At 43.6% G+C, this 15,368-nt stretch overlaps 1 pseudogene; it reads right to left on the bottom strand.

Moving 5' to 3' along the window:
• Positions 1-6,194: 6,194 nt before the first annotated feature.
• Positions 6,195-6,797, bottom strand: LOC115461493 (annotated as a pseudogene).
• Positions 6,798-15,368: the final 8,571 nt, after the last annotated feature.

Genomic DNA, 15,368 nt, shown 5'->3' with positions numbered 1-15,368 from the left:
CTTTTCTAGCAATGACAGAAATGTTCTGTAATCTATGGTAATGCCTTTTGAGGCCATCTGGAGCTTTTTTGCTATCTGTCAAGGCAGCATCACATCAGCACTTTCCTACTTCTATAGGAGAATGCAACATTAAGACCCTGTACATACCATCCTCTTGGCTTCATGTGCTGGTGCTGCAGGACAGGATGGGCTACAGTATGGGCAAGTATTCAGCAGCTTCAAGTAGAAAAGCTCCAGGGTTACAATTTAATATTTAAGTTTCCCTGCAAATATCTGGTCACATATGGAAATAACTCCTATACCTTTCTGGAACTAACACATTTAGAGAATTTCTTTCTGATAAACCTGCTATTCATAATGATAATGTAAAGTGGATTTATGTTAAAATGGGAGGGATTGCTAATTGGGTTCCTTTAGAAATTATAAGTAGTAGTAGTAGTAGTAGTATATTCTGGCCAAACTTCAGTTGGTGGTAGTCAGCGGTTTTTTAAATGCTAACCTTTGTTGGCTAAATTATCCCCAGATATTCAGTGCCAGGCCATGTCTGGACACCAGCACTGAATATCCAGGGCTAATTGTCCCTGTGCTGGGCACCAGAGCTTATGTTGGTCCTGGCCGATATTCAGCTGGGGCCCTGGCTGAATATCAACAGGTTATAAATGTTTTAAATAAAATAAGGTTTAAATTGCTCCTCAGCCCCTCTGATCTCCCTCCCACCCTTCTTCTGATTCCCCCACCCATGCCCCCAATGAGGACCATATTCCCTTTCCCATCCCTCCCCCTGATGAGTCAACCTCCCTGCCACTCAGGATAGGCCCCCTTGCCTGAAGTCCCTGGTGGTCCAGTGGGGGCAGGAGTGAAGCTCACTCACTCCCACCCCTTCTGATTGGGTTCTACATAATCCTTCTACTGGCTTTTTTTGGTAGGCCATAGCCTCCCTATCTCCCTCCCTCCTGACACATGACCCCCCCTTCTTCCTTCCATCTCTTTCTCTAGACCTGCAGTGGGAATTGAACCCACTTCCTCAAAGTCTGCTGCACTGGCTACTAGGCTACTCCTGTACTCCACAAGAGGTGCCCCAAATAACTAGATGACCACTGGAGGGACTCAGGAATCATCTTCCTTTACTCCCCCAAATCACAAAACATTTTTTCAAGCAGCATTTTCAAAAGGAAAAGAGAGACTTTTTTTTTGTTTAAACTTAGAGGGGCATTTTTGAAAGAAACGTTTAAATCAGAATTTGGACGTTTTACAAAGACGTCCAAATTCCAAACAGGAAAGAAGGTAATTTTCGAAAAAGATAGAGGTTTATCTTTTGTGTTCGAAAATACTATGGACGTCTTTGTAATTTGGACGTCTTTTTTTTTTTGGTCCATATGCGAACAAAAGACATCCAAATGCAACACATCCAAAACAGAGGAGGAGTGGCTTAATGGTTAGTGCAGCAGGCTTTGATCCTGGCAACATGGGTTCAATTCCCACTGCTGATCCTTGAGACTTTGGGCAAGTCAAATACGGAGAGGGCATTTTTGGATATGACATCCAAGTCTGAATTTGGACGTTTTTTGAACAGGAAAGGTCATGAGAGCAGCACCCAAGAAAAAGATCTAGGTGTCATTGTGGGTAATATGCTGAAATCTTCTGCTCAGTGTGCGGCAGTGGCCAAAGAAAGCAAACAGGATGCTAGGAATTATTAGGAAAGTGATGGTAAATAAGACCGAAAATACTATAATGCCTCTGAATGCAACCTCACCTTAAGTATTGCGTTCAGTTCTGGTTGCCGTATCTCACAAAAGATATAGCAGAATTAGAAAAGGTTCAAAAAAGAGTGGCCAAAATGATGGAAATCCTCTTATATGAGGAAAGGCTAAAGAGGTTAGGGCTCTTCAGCTTGGAAAAGAGACGAATGAGGGGAGATATGATTGAGGTCTACAAAATCTTGAGTGGTGTAGAATGAGTAGATGCAGGGCTGTTTTTGAGGGGGTACTTGGGGGTACTAAGTACCAGCACCTTTTCCATTGTCTGCTAAAGTTGACCCGTGGTCCCCAAGTTTTAATGAAACAGCTCAGGCTCTAAACACAAATTCTGCCTTGTCATAGATTCTGTGACTGGTTACAGGGGGCCTAGCTATTGTGGGGTGGGTCCCTCAGTGATCACCCCACCCCTGAAGGGTGGCCTGCCATTTGAGTACCGGCACCTTTTTCGCTAGAAAACACACAGTGAAGTGAATCGATTTTTTACTCATTCCAAAAGTACAAATTCTAGGGGACACTCAAGGAAGTTACGTGAAAATACTTTTAAAACAAATAGGAGGAAATATTTTTTCACTCTGTAATTTTGTTCTTTATAATAGTCTCTACCATTTTGCCCAGCACAGACATCAGACTCACCAGTCTATAATTTCCCGGATTTTCTCTGGAACCTTTTTAAAAAATCGGCGTTACATTGGCCACCCTCCAATATTCTGGTACCATGCTTGATTTTAAGGATAAATTACATATTACTAACAATAGCTCCGCAAGTTCATTTTTCAGTTCTATCAGTTCTAGATGGTAAGGGCTCCCGTGCTAAGCATGTGCTAATCAGTTAGCTCGCAGCGATGTAGCTGTGCTAATTAGCATTGGGCATGCCTACCCTTCATCCCCTAACATGCCCTCAGTGCTAAAAAATAAAAAGTATGTGGTAAGCACGTGTTATGTTCTTAAGGGACTAAGGGTTAATGGGAGCTGTAGGGGGCAATCTTTTGTACTCTTGGGGGGCCAACACTTGCCACAGTTATTTGTTGAAGATGGGGCAGGGGGTGGGAAGGGATTGAGCATGGGCAGTGGCAAGAGGCAGGTTTTTCTCCTTCATAAAGTAGAGGAGTGTGGTAGCCGTGTTAGTCCACTCTTAAGGTTATCAATAGAAATCAAACAAAATAAAACATGGAAAAGAAAATAAGATGATACCTTTTTTATTGGACATAACTTAATACATTTCTTGATTAGCTTTCGAAGGTTGCCCTTCCTCGTCAGATCGGAAATAAGCAAATGTGCTAGCTGACCATGTATATACAGTAAGTGAAGGCATTCAAGCATTATTATGACAGTCTGACAGGGTGGGAGGATGGGGGTGGGTAGGAAGTATGCATGGGGACATCAAAGCATATCATTGATATTCTAACAGGGTGGGTGTGGGTAGGTGAGGGGAGGGTGATCAACAGAGACATACAGCTTTATGGTTTATAATGGGCTAGGAACCCCAGATCCTTGTTAAGTCCTTTCTGTTGGGTGTTAAAATATTCAATCATTCTGACTTCAAAGGTCTTACATTCTTGTATGGTTTTAAAGTTACCTTTCAGTATTCTCACTGTGAAATCAATGGTACAGTGTCCTGGTCCTGTAAAATGCTGACCAACAGGGGTGGGAGCCCTACTGGCACCAGTATTGTTCATGTGATGTCTATGTAAATTGAATCTTGTCTTAAGCATCTGGCCTGTTTCTCCAATATAGCATCCTTCATTACATTTTTTACACTGAATGATATATACCACATTGGAAGATGAGCAAGTGAAAGATTCCTTTATGTTGAATATCTTTCCTTTGTGGATGACTGTGGGGTCCTGTGAAATGTTTTGGCATAGTTTGCAACTGGATAAATTACAGGGAAGTGTGCCCTTCTGTTCATTTTCAGTCTGTGATAGAAGTTTATTTCTGATTAGCTTGTGTTTTAACTTGGGTCAGCAATAATGTGCTTGTTTGCCTAGGATCCTCCATCTACTTCTCTCCCCTCACCTTCTCTCTCCAGACATGCTTCCTCCTCCCCCTCCAGATCCTCTTTCCCCTTCACCCAGACACCAAGGCTGACCTCAAATTGACCAGCACCATCTTGACAAATGGAAGCAATGAGGTAACAGTAAACAGGGTTTACAATTGCTCCTGCCCTGCAAAGACTGTAAATTAAATTTTTATTACATTTGTACCCCGCGCTTTCCCACTCATGGCAGGCTCAATGCAGCTTACATATACAGGTACTTATTTGTACCTGGGGCAATGGAGGGTTAAGTGACTTGCCCAGAGTCACAAGGAGCTGAATCAAACTCAGTCCCCCAGGACCAGAGTCCACCACCCTAACCACCTAGGCCACTCCTCCACTTTTACTGTAAAAGGGACAGGAAGGTTGTAGTGGCATGTTGTGGCCTGAAAATCTTTCTCTATTTTTTGTTGTTTCAAATGTTTCTATTTATTTATTGTGATATCTATGCTGGGGTAGATATTGAAAGGGGTTTAAGCAGCATTTTCCCCTTCAATCAAGAACTGGAGGGCCAAGCTGTGAAAACCTGAAGAAGATCCATGTAGTCTGTAAGTATGTTTGTGCCTGTGAGAGTGAAATGTTACCGTGTAACTGGATAATCAGACCTGACCCAGATTGTGCGTGTTGTAACAGAATCTCTCTGAAAGAAGAGTGTCCATGTCTTCTGTTAAATCCTGCAAAGTGTAAGCTAATACACAGTTGTGTTTTGGTTAAAGGACATACTGGAATAAAGCCCAGCTTTGAATTCTGAACAGAGTACGGCCTTTGCTTGTAAAAGCTGGAGTTGAGGAGTAGCCCGGGGAACTGGGTTTGATTCCCACTGTGACTACTTGTGATCCTGAGCAAGTCACTTAACCCAGTGGTGTAGCCAGACCTATTATTTTGGGTGGGCGCAGAGTTTTTATTTGTTACATTTGTATCCCACATTTTCCCACCTATTTGTAGGCTCAATGTGGCTTACATAGTACCGGAGAGGCCTTTGCAGGCTCCGGTGTGAACAAATACAGGGTGATGTTGTGGTAAGATCAAGTTCATGTGGCACAGCCACATTAGGGAATTGGAGAACGAAAGAGTTGCGCTATGTCCATTACATGATTTAGTTTGGTTGTGTTGCAGAGATTAGGCATTTAAATTGGATCGGTAGGGTATGCCTTTTTAAACAGGTTGGTTTTTAGTGATTTCCGGAAGTTTAGGTGGTCGTACATTGTTTTCAAGGCTTTTGGTAATGCGTTCCACAGTTGTGTGCTTATGTAGGAAAAACTAGATGTGTACGTTGTTTTGTATTGGGTAGTGCAGATTTAGATAAGATCGTGTTGATTCGGATGTATTTCTAATTGGTAAGTCGATCAAGTCTGTCATGTAACTCGGGGCTTCTCCGTAGATGATTTTGTGAACCAGGTGCAGATTTTGAAGGCGATGCGTTCTTTGATTGGGAGCCAATGTAGTTGTTCGTAGAGGGGTTTTGCACTTTCAAATAGAGTTTTACCAAATATAAGCCTAGCTGCTGTGTTTGAGCGGTCTGACGTTTCTTTTAGGTTTGTTCTTTACATCCTGCATAAATTCCATTGCAGTAATCTAAGTGGCTTAGTACCATTGATTATATCAGGTTGCAAAATATTTCGCTCAGGAAGAATTGCTTCACGTGTTTGAGTTTCCTCATTGAGTGGAACATTTTCTTTGTTGTGGATGCCACTTGGCTCTCTAGTGTTGTTACGGTCCATTGTAACGCCAAGGATTTTCTTCTTTTTTTTTTTTTAATTTTTAGAAGTCTTTATTGAACATTGTTAATTCTGAACTTAGCTTACCTAACACATTCTCATAACGCCAAGGATTTTCAAGCTGTCTGAGATAGGAAGGGTGTGATCTGGGGTGTTGATACTTGTGCGGATGTCCGCGCTGTGTTGGGATGAGAGGATGACAATGAGTTTTTTCTTTATTGAGTTTTAGTTGAAATGCATTTGCCCATGAATCCATGATGTTCAGGCCGAGCTTGATTTCATTGGTGATTTCTGTCAGTTTGGTTATGTAAGGAATGTATACTGTGACATCGTCTGCATATATGAATGGGTTAAGGCCATGGTTGGAAAAGGACTTGGCAAGTGGAGTCATCTTTAAGTTGAATAGGATCGGTGATAGTGGTGATCCTTGTGGCACTCCACAGTCTGCTTTCCACGGTGATGATATGTTTGAATTTGATTTTACTTGATATGTTCTTGTGGTTAGGAAGCCCTTGATCCAGTTAAGTATGTTTCCACCAATCACGAACTTATCTAGTAATCTTATTAATATATTATGGTTTACCATGTCGAATGCACTAGACATGTCGAATTCGAGGAGAAGAATGTTTTTGCCTGTTGCTATTTCCTGCTTGAATTTGAACATGTCTTTGCTTCTACATTTCCTTAGATATATCTGAAGCTTCCTGTTAAATCAGATGCGCCTGGTCTCAGTGATATCTGAGTGAGGAAGTTGGCTCCACGGCTGATTATTTTTCTTTTCAAGTCCCAACCATATACACCCCCATTTCATTTATATCGCGTTCCAGAGACAATGTCAAAGTTGCCTTCCTTTTGCTTCCTGATGAATTCTGGAATAAACTATGGGTGATGGGAAAGATCAGCGTCTATTATGATAATGAAGTTTTCTGCTGCATGCTGCATGCCATGAATGTAAGCTGTTCCTAATCCCAATTTTTTCTCTCTGGGCCTTAAAAGGATTTTATTTGTTCCATAAATGCTTTGCAACTGTTTAGCAACTTCCAGAGTTCCATCTGGACTTCCATCATCTATAATAATAATTTCATAGTTGTATCCACTCTCGCCCAGGTACTTGATGAGGAGCCACACGATGATCGGTAAGTTCTCGCGCTTGTTGTACGTGGGCAGCAGCACCGAGTACTTCTCCAGGCTGTCCCCGGCCTGTCCTGGACTGGGCCTGTGGTGCCTCTCCATCCCTCAGTCAGTACCCGACAGCAGGGTGCAAGCTAGAGACCGGAAGTAGCTCCAGCGTGGCCGCTGACATAAACGGAAACGTTAACTTACATGGGCCCTTCCAACCACCCCCCTTAACTCAGCACTTCCTCTGTCTTTCCCAGTCCCCCCCCACCCCCACCCCCAAAGACCAGCATCTGCCCTCTCTCTGAATCTACCCATCCCTCCCCGGTGCACCTCAGAGGCATCTCAGCAACTGCAGCAATTCATCTTCGCTGCCTGTGCTGGTCCACACAGGCTTCTGCCCTTATTGACATCACTTCCTGTTTCCTCACTGGCAGGATGCAGCAGAGAGAATCCTGCGGGGTCTGGCGCAAGCAGGAAAGATGAATCGCTGTGGCGCCAGGATGCCTCTGAGGTACCAGGGCGAGATGGGGGGATTCAGAGATGGGGCAGATGCCGAAGCGCCAGAGGAGGAGAAGAGAGGGGAGTGAGGCACCACCACTGGGTGGACCTAAGACAAGAATGGGTGGGCCCGTGCCCACCTAGGCCCACCCATAGCTACGCCACTGCCAGTTACAAAAACTTAGATTGTGAGCCCACTAGCAAGAGAGAAAGTACCTGCAAATAATATGTAACCACATTGGCTGCACCAGGAAATTGTAAATAAAGGTTTGTAGCAAGCTGCCAAAAATGTTCTGACATTGCAGTTGCATTCTGGGCCCTCTGCTCCAGCCTAAGAAGAAGGAGGTCTATTCAGAGAGTCTAACATTGGAACATAAGCTTTAGAATGAAGATTAAAACCTTAAATACAAGGGAGGAGTCAGTTCTTCCTTCCCTAAAGGAAATCCATCTGAGGAGTGTGTAGAAGAGCCATGGGTAAGGACCCCCCCACTTTGGGGTCCACTGAAGCCTTGACCCTTTTTTACACAAAGGGAAAGGGAGAGAAGAAGATGAAAGAACAGGGGCAGCCAGTGAATGTCCACAGTCTTAGGCAGCAGAGGATAAGCCTCCCACCATGAGACCTATCCTTAGCTCAATGATTCCTAAACTGGGTTCCTCAAGAAATTAGACTGCAGAATCTTATGTATAAACATTTTTATGTTTACATAAATTGAGAGTTCTTTGGTATATAAAAATATATTTTAGGGGTTCCGCCATAATACAGTATTTGAGAATCACTGCTGTAACCTGTTCAGCAAGGTAACCTAAAGCATTCTGGGGAAGGGAAGGAAAAACTAACAGAGACAGCAAGGAACAAAAACAACAGGGTAAGAACACAGACTCCTTGGTATTCAGCGCTATTAAACCAATCAAAAATGAACACTGACCAGTTAAATAGTGTTTTTGCAGCTAACCACAAATATTCAGTAAGGTTATCTCCAACTGAATATTCACAGTTAGCACCTACCACTAAACTGGCTATTGGGCTCATTTTTGAAAGAGAAGGACACCCATCTTTCGACATAAATCGGAAGATGGACGTCCTTCTCACAGAAACGTCCAAATTGGTATAATCGAAAGCCGATTTTGGACATCTCTAACTGCACTCCGTCGCAGGGACGGCCAAAGTTCAAGGGGGCGTGTTAGAGGTGTAGCAAAGGCGGGACTTGGGCGTGCCTAACACTTGGACGTCTTTGACCCATAATCGGAAAAAAGGACATCCCTAACGAGTACTTGGACGTTTTCACCCGGACCTGTTTTTCTTACGACTAAGGCACAAAAAGGTGCCCGAAATGACCAGATGACCACCGGAGAGAATCGGGGATGACCTCTCGTTACTCCCCCAGTGGTCACTAACCCCCTCCTACCCTCAAAAACCATCTTTAAAAATATTTGTGCCAGCCTCTGTGCCAGCCTCAGATGTCATACTCAGGTCCATGACAGCAGTATGCAGGTCCCTGGAGCAGTTTTAGTGGGTGAGTGCACTTCAGACAGGCAGACCCAGCACCCCCCCCCCCCCCCACCTGTTATGTTTGTGGAGGAAACAGCGAGCCCTCCAAAACCCACCACAAACCCACTGTACCCACATCTAGGTACCCCCCTTCACCCGTAAGGGCTATGGTAGTGGTGTACAGTTGTGGGTAGTGGGTTTTGGTGGGCTCAGCACACAAGGTAAGGGAGCTATGTTCCTGGGAGCATTTTATGAAGTCCACTGCAGTGCCCCCTAGGGTGCCCGGTTGGTGTCCTGGCATGTCAGGGGGACCAGTGCACTACAAATGCTGGCTCCTCCCATGACCAAATGGCTTGCATTTGGTTGTTTCTGAGATGGACGTCCTTGGTTTTCGAAAATCGCCGAAAATCAGAAACGTCCATGTCTAGGGAAGTCCACATCTAGGGACGACGAAATTTAAGGATTTGGATGTCCCTGACCGTATTTTCGAAATGAAAGATGGACGTCCATCTTGTCCCCACCCCTGGTTTGGGACATTTTGTAAGGATGTCCAAATCGAAACTTGGACATCCCTTTCAAAAATGCCCCTCCACGTCTCACAACTTATCTGGTTAGATGCAGATATTCAGCACCTAGCCAAATAAGTTTAGTGCTTAAGTCTGACCGCATAAATAGCAGGCCTATCTTTAACCGCTAACAATTTAAATGGTCAGTGTGAATATCGGCTTAATAGGTTACCATTTTAGTGGCCAAAACTGCCCAGATATTCAGTGCCGGTGGCTGAATATGGCCTGGCACTGAGTATCTGGGTTTAATACCGGTGGTGGACAGCAAACGTACTGCCCATCGCCGGCTGAATATCAGGCCCAGAATACCTGTAGTCCCCCTCCCCCCCCATTAGTAAGAACTTGTGAGTAAAGGTTAAAAAATAATCTACCTTCTGAGAAGGAGGGGAAGAGTAAGGAAACACATTGATCCAATTATTCTGTTTAAACATTGGTGTAGTGTGGAGTGAGCATTGAATTGTGCTCCCTCCCCCGAATATCACTGGTGCTAATGTTGAATTGGTCCGACTTCCTTATTGTCAATATGATTTACTTATCCTTTGCCCTCTCCTCCAACCCCCAACAGGCAACTACACCAATGCCAGAGAGTAATGATGATGTAAATGGAAGTGACTGAACCTAATCAAAGGAGACCTATGACATTTGTTGCCATTACTTTATTTTAATACTAGGAATTATTTTCTCTTTTACTTATTATCACTCTCCTTTTATGCGTAACTATTCACTATTGGAGCACCCATAAATGGGAGTTTTTCTCACATAGCCCAAAAAGTTACCTCTAGTTATTGAATGTTTACGGATTTTTGCCTCAAATGCCTTGAGTCTAACTGAATCTCACAGCTCCAGAGGGAACTCTTTACAATCTGTGTGCCATGATTCAGTGAATTTGGCTTAGGCTTGATTACAAATTGATTTAACGCCCACGGGTAACACTAAATCCCATTATTCAAGAGGTCGCTACAAGTTCATGGCAGTCTTGGTTCCTATTGAACTGTAAAATGCCTTCTATTTAAATTGTGAATAGCAGCTGTATTGAAAAATGTTATCTGTCATGCAGGATTTCATAAAAAATCCCCAGTACAGTGTAGCATAAATCTCTACTGGCAACCAGTAAAACAAACATACAGATCACAAACTGAGCTGAAAACAGTAGGGGGAGGGGAACAGGAAGGAAGTCTGAAACAGAAGAGGCTCTGTCCAAAGAGAGGGGGAGGAAAATCTTGTGACAAAAGAGATGACAGCTCTGATTTCACCTCTCTTAAATACACAGCCAGGACGCCTACAATTCCTACAGCGTTCCCCCATCTCCCCCCTTACAACAATGCTTATATCAGTAGTTCCCAATCCTGATCCTGGAGGTACCCCAGCCAGTCAGGTTTTTTGGGATATCCACAATGAATATTCATGAGAGAGATTTGCAAGCAGTGGAGGCAGTGCATGCAAATATCTCATAAATATTCATTGTGGATATTCCAAAAACCTGCCTGGCTGGGGTGTCTCCAGGACCTGGTTTGGGAAACACTGGCTTATACCTTTCTGAGAAGTTCTGAGAGAAGAGGACATTTCTCTGGTAAGTGAACACTATTTTGCTTTGTGCTTTGGGAACTTTAAGATTGGGGTTTAAAGGAGGAATTGTAGGTTAGTGATAGGCAAAATAAAAATATAAAAAGCAAATTTTATCAACTACTCTCCATAGCCTTCTTCCACATAGTTTTAAAAACTTTGTAACACAGCATGAACAGATAGAATCTAGCAGGCACTGCAGGATCTAGTTTAGTATTAAGGGAGAATAAAAAGAGAGAGGGAAAAGCAAGCAACACCTAGTTAGTATTAAGGCGGGAATAAAAAAAGAGAGAGAGAAAAAAGCAAGCATTATTAACTCGTTGCCATAGTGTATAAACCCTTTTCCCATAATTTTAAACTGAAATTTTCTCTAGAAATAGGCATTTTCCCCATACTGAAACCTTTTCTAGAGGTAGAAACTAAACAGCCAAAAACTCTTGTTCTAAAAGGCAGTTATTTTCTGTTCCTTGGTTGCTGGAGAGGTAGCACACCCGGCGACCTCAATTAAGTGTTAATTAAGGTGTAGGGAAGTAGAATACTTGCATAGGTTGCTGAGTTAGCTTCAAAGATCCTGTTTAAAAAAGGCCCCTTAGATTCAAAACTATATAAAGAGGAAAGGGCACTCAAAAGTGCATGGTTCGGGATAAGGTATTTTTCAAAGATATCACCAAAACAGGGAAGATAGGGTATCCTGATAGTGAGGTTGCAAAAGAGACCGTAGTAGATCAGGAGGCATATTTTCAAAGCACTTTGGGAGGCTAAGTTCCATAGGTTTCTATGGAACTTTGGGAGGCTAAGTGCTTTGAAAATGAGCCTCCAGGTGTCCTTAAATAAAAATTAAAATCAGACAAAAGATTGCAAATTAATACTGTCAAGTACTAAGCATGATGTAAATAGGAACAACAAACATAGTTTGAAATGTCTACATGCGAATGCCAGGAGCCTAAGAAATAAGATGGGAGAGTTAGAATATATTGCACTAAATGAAAAATTAGATATAATAGGCATCTCTGAGACCTGATGGAAGGAGGATAACCAGTGGGACACTGTCATACCGGGGTACAAATTATATCGTACTGATGGAGGGGTAGCATTGTATGATTATCTCCCAGTTGGTGAGATGTCATATGTTTGCGCCCGATGCAAAGAGCTCCTAGCTCTTATAGAACGTGTCCGTTCTCTTGAGGCTAGAGTAGCAGACTTGGTGGAACTGAGGGAGACAGAGCGGTACATAGAGGAGACCTACAGGGATGTTGTAGAGAAGTCCCACCTCCAGTCTAGTAGCCCTTGTGCTACCTTGGAGGAGGGGGGTCTCCTAGAAGGAGAGCATCACCCTGGTGAAGTAGGAAGTACTCCTGTAGCCAGGACCTGCCCACCAGGGGATGTACTATCCTCTCGCACCGAGGATATGTCTCCAAGTGCTGCCCGGGAGGGAAAGGTTAGGATAGCTGTTGTAGTTGGTAATTCGATCATTAGGCATATAGATAGCTGGGAGGCTGGTGGACGTGAGGATCGCCTGGTGACTTGCCTGCCTGGTGCGAAGGTGGCGGACCTCACGCGTCACCTAGATAGGATTTTAGATAGTGCTGGGGAGGAGTCTGCTGTCTTGGTACATGTGGGTACCAATGACATAGGAAAATGTGGGAGAGAGGTTCTGGAAGCCAAATTTAGGCTCTTAGGTAGAAAGCTCAAATCCAGATCCTCTAGGGTAGCATTTTCTGAAATGCTACCTGTTCCACGTGCAGGGCCCAAGAGACAGACAGAGCTCCAGAGTCCCAATGCGTGGATGAGACGATGGTGCAGGGAGGAGGGTTTTAGATTTGTAAGGAACTGAGCAACATTCTGGGGAAGGGGGAGCCTATTCCGAAAGGATGGGCTCCACCTTAACCAGGGTGGGACCAGGCTGCTGGCGTCGGCATTTAAAAAGGAGATAGAGCAGCTTTTAAACTAGAAATGGGGGGAAGGCCGACAGTCGCTCAAAAGCGCATGGTTCGGGAAAAGGTATCTTGCAAAGATACCTCACAAACAGGGAAGATAGGGTTTCTGGATAGTGAGGTTGCACAACAGACCGTGGTAGACCAGGTGCCCTTAAATACAACTAAAGATCAGACAAAAGATGTCAAATCAATAGTGTCAGGTACTAAGCATCATGCAAATAAGAACAACAAACATACTCTGAAATGTCTATATGCAAATGCTAGGAGTCTAAGAAATAAGATGGGAGAGTTGGAATATATTGCACTAAACGAAAAATTGGATATAATAGGCATTACTGAGACCTGGTGGAAGGAGGATAACCAGTGGGACACTGTCATATTGGGGTACAAAGTATATCGTAGTGATAGGGTGGACCGGACTGGTGGAGGGGTAGCATTGTATATTAACGAGAGCCTTGACTCAGATAGATTACAAATTCAGCAAGACACAAATCACACCTTTGAATCATTGTGGGTTGAAATTCCATGTATAAAAGGGAAAAAAACGGGGATAGGAGTGTACTACCGTCCGCCTCGCCAGGATGAGCAGGTAGACACAGAAATGATAAAAGAAATCAGAGACGCGAACAAAATGGGCAATGTGATAATAATGGGTGACTTCAATTATCCAAATATAGACTGGGTAAATGTAACATCGGGACACGCTACAGAGATACAATTCCTTGATGAAATCAAGGACAGCTTTATGGAGCAACTGGTGCAGGAGCCGACGAGAGAAGGAAAAATTCTAGACTTGGTCCTTAGTGGAGCGCATGATCTGGTGAGGGACGTTATGGTACTGGGGCCGCTTGATATGATCAGTTTTGATATCGACCTTGAAGTAACTGTACACAGAAAGTCAAATACGTTAGCGTTTAACTTTAAAAAAGGAGACTATGATAAAATGAGAAGAACGGTAAAAAAAAACTTAGGGGGGCAACTGAGAGAGTAAAAACTGTACAACAGGCGTGGACGCTGTTCAAAAATACCATCCTGGAGGCCCAGGCCATACATATTCCGCAAATTAGAAAAGAAAGACGGAACTCCAAAAGACAGCCGGCCTGGTTGAAAAGTGAGGTGAAAGAAGCTATTAGGGCTAAAAGAAACGCCTTCAAAAAATGGAAGAAGGAACCATCTGAAAATAACAAGAAGCAGCATAAGGAGTGTCAAAGCAAATGCAAGGCGCAGATAAAGAAGGCCAAGAGGGATTACGAAAAAAAGATAGCATTAGAGGCAAAAAAACATAGTAAAAATTTTTTTCGGTATATTAAAAGCAGGAAGCCGGCAAAAGAATCAGTTGGGCCGCTGGATGACCGAGGGGTAAAAGGGGCGATCAAGGAAGACAAAGACGTAGCGGAGAGACTGAATGAATTCTTTGCTTTGGTCTTCACCGAGGAAGATTTGGGTGGGATACCGGTGTCGGAAATGGTATTTCAAGCGGACGAGTCGGAGAAACTTACTGACTTCACGGTAAACCTGGAGGACGTAATGGGGCAGTTCGGCAAACTGAAGAGTAGCAAATCTCCTGGTCCGGATGGTATTCATCCTAGAGTACTGATAGAACTGAAAAATGAGCTTGCGGAGCTACTGCTAGTGATATGCAACTTATCCTTAAAATCGAGCGTGGTACCGGAAGATTGGAGGGTGGCCAATGTAACACCCATTTTTAAAAAAGGCTCCAGGGGAGATCCGGGAAATTATAGACCGGTGAGTCTGACGTCTGTGCCGGGGAAAATGGTAGAGGCTATTATTAAAAACAAAATTACAGAGCACATCCGAGGACATGGATTACTGAGACCGAGTCAGCACGGCTTTTGTGTGGGGAAATCTTGCCTGACCAATTTACTTCAATTCTTTGAAGGAGTAAACAAACATGTGGACAAAGGGGAGCCGGTTGATATTGTGTATCTGGATTTCCAAAAGGCGTTTGACAAGGTACCTCATGAAAGGCTACAGAGGAAATTGGAGGGTCATGGGATAGGAGGAAATATCCTATTGTGGATTAAAAACTGGTTGAAGGATAGGAAACAGAGAGTGGGGTTAAATGGGCAGTATTCACAATGGAGAAGGGTAGTTAGTGGGGTTCCTCAGGGGTCTGTGCTAGGACCGCTGCTTTTTAATATATTTATAAATGATTTAGAGATGGGAGAAACTAGCGAGGTAATTAAATTTGCTGATGACACAAAGTTATTCAAAGTCGTTAACTCGCAACAGGATTGTGAAAAATAACAAGAGGACCTTACGAGACTGGGAGACTGGGCGGCTAAATGGCAGATGACGTTTAATGTGAGCAAGTGCAAGGTGATGCATGTGGGAAAAAAGAACCCGAATTATAGCTACGTAATGCAAGGTTCCACGTTAGGAGTTACGGACCAAGAAAGGGATCTGGGTGTCGTCGTCGATAACACACTGAAACCTTCTGTTCAGTGTGCTGCTGCGGCTAGGAAAGCGAATAGAATGTTGGGTATTATTAGGAAAGGTATGGAAAACAGGTGTGAGGATGTTATAATGCCGTTGTATCGCTCCATGGTGCGACCGCACCTTGAGTATTGTGTTCAATTCTGGTCGCCGCATCTCAAGAAAGATATAGTAGAATTGGAAAAGGTGCAGCGAAGGGCGACTAAAATGATAGTGGGGATGGGACGAC

This window comes from Microcaecilia unicolor, chromosome 1 (assembly GCF_901765095.1).
Source record: "Microcaecilia unicolor chromosome 1, aMicUni1.1, whole genome shotgun sequence".
Taxonomy (NCBI): Eukaryota; Metazoa; Chordata; class Amphibia; order Gymnophiona; family Siphonopidae; genus Microcaecilia; species Microcaecilia unicolor.
Note: the sequence above shows the minus strand (reverse complement) of the source record. Positions and strands in the feature narration are given on the sequence as shown.